The sequence below is a fragment of the Macrobrachium nipponense genome, chromosome 26, assembly GCF_015104395.2.
Source record: "Macrobrachium nipponense isolate FS-2020 chromosome 26, ASM1510439v2, whole genome shotgun sequence".
Lineage (NCBI taxonomy): Eukaryota > Metazoa > Arthropoda > Malacostraca > Decapoda > Palaemonidae > Macrobrachium > Macrobrachium nipponense.
In genome coordinates this window covers 52,047,280-52,056,472 of record NC_087215.1, presented here as the reverse complement: position 1 = coordinate 52,056,472, position 9,193 = coordinate 52,047,280, and the positions used below count along the sequence as shown (strand labels likewise).

Below are 9,193 nucleotides of genomic sequence, written 5' to 3'. Positions count from 1 at the left end.
TAAAGGACTGGCCTAGACATCAAATGCACTGTTGATGTGAATCTACAATAGCATCTCGGAGGATGTGGTTGCGTAGATAACAAGCCAAAATAACACCCTTAATGTGATTATCCGAAGTTTCCTTAAATATTCTTCACTATAAAGTAATCCTTTTCTTCTCTATGGCAATTGACATTTTGCTTACAGAAAAAAAGTGTAAACTCCATAATGTACGCTCCTTGAGTGTAATTAATCACGCTTAATTACAATTGCAGTGATAATGAACTCCATCACTGACGGGATTCATTGAGCATTTCAGCAGAGAGAATAAAAAAAGTAACAGCAAAGACTCGTGTCCGAAAAATATCGTTATTTCGTTTTGATTTCCCAAAGGTTTCTTTCTCAGCGTGACGTATCCCTCCTCACCTTTGGCATTTAATTCCCGCGCAGAACAAGGGAGCCGTTAAGAATTGCTTGCTTGCGTTACAGAACGCGACGCCAGTAAACAGCATTTTGAAAAGCGCCGAATCACACGACGAGTTCAAAGCCTACTCTGTTTCAAAGGACGAGCCTCGTGCTGAGGGAATTTTTGAAGAGCAATTGAAATCTCCCGCGTACAGGACGCGGAACTATCAAACACTATTTTCGCTTGTCTAAAAAGGTCTATTCAGAGTTGTCATTCCACTGTTATATAGTGCCCTGTCAGCATTTTGTTTTTAGTCAGGCGTCACGAGGCTAGGTCTAACGTAAATGAGAAAGAGAAAACGAAGTTAACTCGACCAATTGATTGTCATCTCGCAAAATTGATAATTGTTAGCTCGAACTAGAGTTAATGCCCCATATCTCCACAATTTGGAAGTTTAAAATTCCGTAGCCAAGAACAGATGAGAGAGAGAGAGAGAGAGAGAGAGAGAGAGAGAGAGAGAGAGAGAGAGAGAAACCATTGCCAGTCAACCCATCACCGGCAATTTCAAAAGAACACCAAAGAGAACTCAAAACGTTTGTGGAAGAGAAATGAAAAGTTGCTCTCAAGGCCGAACAAATACCTTTCTGCTCTCAGCAGCATCACCTGCAAGCTCTCAGGTTAACAGCAAACGCATATGAGCAGTCCAGCACGCACTGTAAAAGCAGCAGAAACAGCAGCTGGGCGTTCATCAAGAAAACAGCAAAACAAACAATGTGTTTTTTTTTCGATGAAGTCAAAGGAGACCTCTCTCTCTCTCTCTCTCTCTCTCTCTCTCTTCTCCTCTCTCTCTCTCTCTCTGTGTGTGTGTGTGTGTGTGTGTGTGTGTGTGTATCAGTCGATTAAGTACGTAGGGGTCACTGAATCTAGACAGATGGATAATCAGTAAAGATTTCAAGTGAGACTAGTTATGGGGCCGGTGTCTGAGTGAAACATGGAGATGCGCTGAAATGCTCACTTACAGAAAGTAGTAGTGTGTTTTATTGTCTCTCGGTAAAGTGCAGGAGAAGAAATACGGTAGGTAGAAGCCAGGGTAGGGGTGGGGTCGTTTTTTTTTTTTATTATTATTATTATGAGAGAAAAGGTGGGGTTAGGTTAAACGGGTTAAAGAGACAGTGAGATTGCTGTTCGATTTAACACAATAAGAGATAGAGAGAAAGTGGGGGGATAAAAGAGAAAAGAAGCGAGATGAAACAGTATAGGGACAGTAAAAGGAAGGAATATTGATTGGTTAAATGTAGAAGAGTGGGTGAAAAACAAAGGTGTATTGAATAACAGAAAGACAGGATCTACGTGCATTAAACAGGAGAGAGAGAGAGAGAGAGAGAGAGAGAGAGAAGAGAGAGAGAGAGACTGTGTTTAAGAGAGGTTATGAGGCAAAGAGATAGGATGGCGTTAAACTAGAAATTAAAAACAGAGAACATGAAAGACAGACATTTACTGAAGAGCAAGAGAGATGATGCAACTGGATTAAACATAAGGGTCACAGTGAGAGAGAGAGAGAGAGAGAGAGAGAGAGAGAGATGATAAAGTTGGACTGAATATGAAAGATAGGCGATTTAATTCAGTAAAAGACATGCTGATTAACTAAGGTTCGGTAGACAGAAATCTTAACAACGATGGCTAAAAGGAAAGGAAAAACAGGTTTAAATTCAGTTGAATTAAGTAGGAAAGAAAGAGCGAGAAAGCAAAATGAAATGGTAGAAGATTTAGCGAAAAGGCTCGATTAGGTAGTAAGGAGAGATAGAGAGAGATAGGAAAGGAGAGTAGGATTAAATTTAGTGATATTAAGTTAGAGAGAGAGAGAGAGATCAAATACCATTAAATTAGCTAAGAGAGTGAGCGAGAACAAAATTAAATATCAAGTGTGAGAGAGAGCTGGATTAAACAGGAGAGAGTGAGAGAGAGAGAAGGATTAAATTCAGTCAAATTAGTGAAAAGAGAAGGCAAAATGAAGCAACAGAAGGGTGAGAGAGAGAGAGAGAGAGAGAGAGTTGGATTAAATAGCAGAGAGAGAGAGAGAGAGAGAGAGAGAGAGAGAGAGAGAGAGGTGGGTGGGGTGGGTAGGTAGGTGGGCCAACACCCACCCACCTCAGAGAGGAGTCACAAACCGGTATGCTGCTCAGTGCTCGCCCGGACAGTGTAGGTGAAGGTGTTGTGCATCCGCGTTAACGGGTACTTGCTGTTGGGGGTGCGTTGCTTCTCCCCTCGATTTTGCCCCCCTCCAACCCCCCGTCCCCTTACCAAATCTCCCTCCTTTCGAAAAACGTCACTTTGTATAATATTTTAGTCTACGAGAAATCCGAATTCGTATCCGGATTGTTCGCTGCTGTATCGGCTACAAGTTTTTTTTTCTTTTTTTTACTCAGAGGGAAATGTTTGAGTGATTTTGAATTTTAATTACCAGGAAATATTTATATCGTGATGGGGAAAAGTGGTGTGTTCAGTGCTCTCTGTTCTTGGTGAACTCAAGGTCTTGATGAACGGGATTTAAAGACTTCGTTGTGTTCTCCGAGGTCTTAACGAGAGGGTTAACGAGCTGCTGCAGTTGCAAGAGGCATAGGTGAGTAGATTCATTCCCTGTGCTACCTGTGTATAGCCTACGGTCGTAGGCCTAGAGGTCGTATGTGTTTTTGAAGGCTACTTTTAATTTCCTGTGCGATTTCATATACATTTGTGTTAATTATTGGGTTTTTGTAAGTTTTATCCAATTAATGACACTAGCGTTTTGTATACACACGTCCACGCACACATTCTAAAAGCACATATCAAAACTTAAGTTCAGGTCTAGGACTATTTGGTGCTTTATTAATATTGTTTTGCTCTATACTGGCCACTCTCATTTGTACATAATTAAATATCGACGTTTGCATTTGTGTACCATATATATCACATAGTATAGGTATATATACAGTAATTAGTATCTCAGTATATACAGTAATTAGTCTCGTGAACATGTACATTCATGTAGACACGTTAGGGCTTCAGGTCTATGCATTTGGAGATACAGTTGTTTTGATATGAGTGCCTTCTCAAGTTAGGTCCCTCAGTTTGAAAAGCTCATTGTTAATAAGGAATTGACACTTTTTTTTCGCAACGGTTGTAAAACTGGAAATTTAATTACGATGTTCATCTGGGAATTCAATAACCGAAACAGACTTGCCGAGTACGGAAAAGTACTCCTAATTATATGTCAACTTCGTATTAATAGTAGCATTCAGATCGTTATCGAGCAGATTTTCCTCTCTCTCTCTCTCTCTCTCTCTCCTCTCGTTGCAAGTGGTTTTCTGCTCTGCATAATAATTAGGTCAAGAACCCATATGTATATTATTATTTCGTACTCAAGCTGGATATGAAACCACACCTGTTAAGCATTTAGCTCGGAGTGTATGAAATTTACCTTAAAACATTGAAATATTTAGATAATATTAAAACCTTGGTTAATAATAGTAGTAGAAGCCAATATCAGAGATTTCCAGTGTACTTTTAAACTGCAAGTGGACACATACTAGTGTTCACGCACAATATATATATATATATATATATATATATATATATATATATATATATATATATATATATATATATATATGTATGTATGTAGTATGTACGTATATATCGACCGTTAAAACTTTTCCATCACTGGGGGATGACCTCAGAGAAATAACAGGGCAATGGTCGTTGTGACACATACTGAAACTGCTGATTCGATAATACAGAAAACTCCCACAATAGCTGTTTCAGTATATAGTATATATATATATTTATATATATTATATATATATATATATATATATATATCATATATATATATAAGTATATATTAGATGATGCATAAACAGTCCTCTACCCGCACCCATTCTTAACAAACACGCGCGTACACGCACATCTCCATTCAGCTCTGTTGCTGATATATATATATATATATATATATATATTATATATATATATATTATATATATATATTATATATATACATATATATATATATATATATATATATATATTATTGAAAAACAAAAAATGAGCGTTCCCAATCATAGTACAGAAAGAATTTGTGGGATTATTTTCTGAGTAGTTTATTAGTCCTGATTTTCCAAAAACCGACACAGTTTATTTTCAATGTAAAATGGATACAGAGAGCAGAACGAGGGATAATTACACAAAATTACCAAATTTTTGGGATTATATATATATATATATATATATATATATATATATATTATATATATATATATATATATATACGTGTGTGAAAATCATTAACGATACTGAAGATCGACATTCATGCTAAACTGCTTAGCTTTAACAAGAAAGTAGACCGAGTGTCATGGAATGTGGCAAAATGGCTCATTTCGTCAGAGTTGCTTCTGTGCCGTTGAAGGGACTAAAAAGAAAGAGGGCTGAAGATGTCCTCTCTCTCTCTCTCTCTCTCTCTCTCTCTCTCTCTCTCTCTCTCTCTTTAACGGTTTCAAGCCTTTTATGACTTAATGCAAGAGACAAAGTTTCTTGATGGGCGTGATATTAACCGTCGTTTTTTTTTTTTTTTTTTTTTTTTTTTCCAGTAGGGTGTTTTTTTTTTTTCCAGCAGGGGTGTGAAAAGTATAGTTGGGGGGAGGGGAGGGGAGGGGTTTTATGCGTTTTATTATTCTTGTGATTTCGTTTTATTGTCAGAAGCTTCGTTCATTTTGTCGGTTTTGTTGTCTAAATGGTTGTGCTTTGTTACCGTTTTTAAATGTTATTATCGCTGCTGTATGGAGTTTTTCGTATTTTCCGTGTCGTAGTCCGTATTTGGGTCGTTTCCATGACACTGCTACTAGTATTATGACTGCTATCATCATTAGCAGTAGTTGTAGTAAAGTTTTTGTAGTAATGATATCAATATATCAGTACCTCACTGGGTGTTTTTATCTTCATATTTGTGACGTTCAGAAGTTCTTCCCATGTTTAAAATTGAATTTATCCTAGGAAAGCAAACTTCATGTTGTCTGTGAGACTCATTCTTTATATAGAACTATAAAGTACCAGGATCCATATTTCGGATGGGTAATTATGCCCTCAGTACCACTGATCATACTCCACTGCACAACACATAAGGCAGTGGGATACGTCTCAACTAAAAAAATACTCATAGAGGCCACGGTAATTAGAGATACTATTGGAGGACTGCTAAGTCTCTCTCTCTCTCTCTCTCTCTCTCTCTCTCTCTCTCTCTCTCTCTCTCTCTCACACACACACACACACACACACATGTACTATCTATATATATATATATTATATATATATATAGGCTATATATATATATATATATATATATATATATATATATATATATATATATATATATATATATATATATATATACTTCTCACGTTTTACCAGATTATTTTATACCATCTGTAGTGGTGGAGTTCGAGAATAATGTTGATTTCATATGTCCCTACTCACACACACATAAGTATATAAATTATACATGACTGACATGATCACGAAATATATAAAACGTGATGCTATGCATAAATATATCATGGTAATGCCACAAAGGAAAATGAAAAACGAGAACTGCCGAGATTTTTCGGTCTTAACGACACTTTACCATAGGCAGTTCTCGTTTTTCATTTTCCTTCGTGGTATTTCTTTACCTTTATTTAAATTAAATAAATATTGTATAATATAACATATATCTATATATATATATTATATAGATGAATTATAATGATTATAAATACTTTAATATATATATATATATATATATATATATATATATAGTATATATATATAGAGAGAGAGAGAGAGAGAGAGAGAGAGAGAGCGGAGCAGAAGAGTTGATTCTGGAAATAGTAGTTTTGCTACAAGTTGTGAGACATTTTACGGGAGATTAAATAACGCGTTATGAGCACATGAAAATTGTTAATACAATCCCTCGTTTCCTTCTTCAGTTGTCTGCGAGTTTCCAATTCAAAAACTTCTATGCGAAAGTTTCCTCAGAATTTCTCATTTTATTTCTTCCCCGCAGGTTTCCTGCATTGAGTCCTCGAAGTGTTTTAGATGACAGTTGAATTTCTTACTCCGATTCATTCTCATTTTGTTCGGGATGAGTGTATATTAGCATCATGGTTGGTAAAATAGGCGGAATATTTATATCATGGAAGTGGAAGTGTATATATGATATATATATATTATATATATATATATATATATATTATATATATATATATATATATATATATATATATATATATATATATATATATATGTGTGTGTGTGTGTGTGTGTGTGAGTGTGTATGTATGTATAGAGTTATATAGGCGCAATATTTATATCAGGAAGTGGAGTGTATATATGTGTGTGTGTGTGTGTGTATAGAGTTATATACACTTCGATCGTTATTTTTTCCAAGTGTACTGATACTCATACAGTCTTTGTTGTTGTTGAAAAAGTGTTAATTTTTACTCAGTTATCGTTATTATGTGAAGCTTGTTAACATGCACAGTATTATCATTTATTCTGAAAATTTGTTCGCATTCCCACATAGTTATTGTTCAGTGCAGTCTTATTCACAATTAGTTTTTTTATTTTTAATAGCGCAAGTATTAACGATATAATTAATGATAATCAGCGTTATCGCCATTTTATACTGACATCGTTATTTTTCAAAGACAGGCAATTGTTTATATGGTATCGTTATTATTCAAAAGTACTCATAATTCGACGTGGTTCGGAAGTCACGTTGGTCCTGTTGCTGAATAACCACTTGTTCCATGCAACGTAAAAACACCATACAAACAAACAAACAAATACAAACTCATAGTTTATGAAGTGTCCACACATTCATATTAAACAATGTTTATGTGCCATTCTGTTATTTGCTAAGGAAGCTTCCAGAGAGTTGCTCATGTGTGTGTAATAATGAAAATAGAGAACAAAATTATATAATAGATACATTACTCCGAATGACTTTTGGAATAGTGCATGACGCAGTAAATTAGTATTATAGTGTCTGGAGCTATTCATTTTCTTACCAGAACCAGTAGTTGTAGGTGATAAGAAGTTTTGTTTTCATATTCTTAGGGAGAATGTGGTAACTGCCATTTAAGACTGGGATATGGCAATTGTAAGCATTAATGGATAGTAAATGTCTCCTGTGTATTGGATACTTTTTTTGTTTATGACTTCATTGACTTATAGTGATTATACGCGTACGGTAATAAGCAAGAGGTAGGTTAGGTGCATGATTTTGTGTGTGTGTGTGAGAGAGAGAGAATTATGAGCATAGATATCTGATTTTGCCAAATTCAGCAAGATCTACAAAGAGATAAGTTTTGAATAAAATAAAATTGCTACTTTGTATTTATTTACTGCATAATTGAACTTTTCCTTGATATAAGTTGATGGTTTGTGAATCATTTAATGATAGTGATGATATGTCTTTAGAGAGTAGAGCAAGTTATGAAGAAAATGTTAGTGTTCAGTGTTCGTGCCAATTCTCGGTTATTTTGAACTAAATGACATCAGAAAATTACCGCTCATTTTGTGTCGGTGTTATTTTCACATTTACAATATGTTCTTAAGGATATATTATTTTTACAATATTTTTGGTTGTAGAGATTTTGTGCTGTTAATGAAAGTATGTATGAACATTTTATGTTTATTACGTACTGTTATGGGAAATAATATTGGATGAATTAGCACTTTCCTATGTGATTTTCAGGATTTTCTGTACAGATATTCATATGTTGAGTGTCTTGATGTCTTTGTTCTATTAATTTTTAAGGATTAAAGATGGCATATACGCTTTAAATAGTCATTTCTACTGCAAAATTTAGTTGGCTATTTAAGAAATAAGATTCATTAGTAATTCACCGTATTAACTAATTTTCACATATTAATTTTGATTGCCGTCGTCTACTCTGTATTATTCTAAAGTTAAGTTTTCCAATGCAGAAAAATGAACTTTTTAAATATCAGATTCACGTTGTACTCCTCCAATTTTTTATCTATATGTTTTCAGTTATATTTTCATGCATTTAAATTGTGTGTGTGTGTGGTTGATAGAGAAAGAGAGAGAGAAAAAAAAATGATATATAACACGCAGCGGGAATCTTCACATTTTAAATAAGAAGCAGTAATATTTTTTATACGTCGTGTAGCCTATGCCAGCTGAGAGAAAATAAGAAAATAGAACCAGCACTAATATGTACAGAATACGGCTCACAGACATTTTCGTACTCAACATAATATATATCCAACACTGAACTGGAAGCGAAACGCGCCGTATTCTAGCAGGTAAAGACTACGTTAAACATTTTCACTTGGCCGAATGAAAACATGTATTTCACACTTCCGAACAGGAACCAAAGCCGTGAAACTGGATGTAACGACGCAAGCGGACGCTTTGTCGAAGATTTAGAACTGTTGTTGCTCGAGAGGGCAAACAAATATCTGTGGCCTTGAGCTTATCCTTCGGTCAATAGATGGCTCTGTGTATGACGCAGATAATACTGACGGGAATGTGCTGTTTCTCCGTGCTCTCCCTTATTCGTTTATATATATATATATATATATATATATATATATATATATATATATATATATATATATATATATATATATATATATATTTATTTGCAGTCGACAACTCATATTTATATCTTTTGAATGCTTTCGTTTTTTTATTTGTTTAGCGATGAGGAGCTTTTGAAGCTGAAGTTTTATGATATCCTGAGAGTGTCAATACAGATGAGGGTGAGA

At 34.9% G+C, this 9,193-nt stretch overlaps 1 protein-coding gene across 1 annotated transcript in view; it reads left to right on the top strand.

The window, feature by feature from the left end:
• The first annotated feature begins 2,578 nt into the window (after positions 1-2,578).
• The window catches only part of LOC135200276 (nephrin-like), an 833,838-nt gene continuing 827,223 nt past the window's right edge, over positions 2,579-9,193 (top strand). The window contains 1 exon segment of the mRNA XM_064228764.1: positions 2,579-3,005. The gene's annotated coding sequence lies outside the window, so the exon portion shown is untranslated.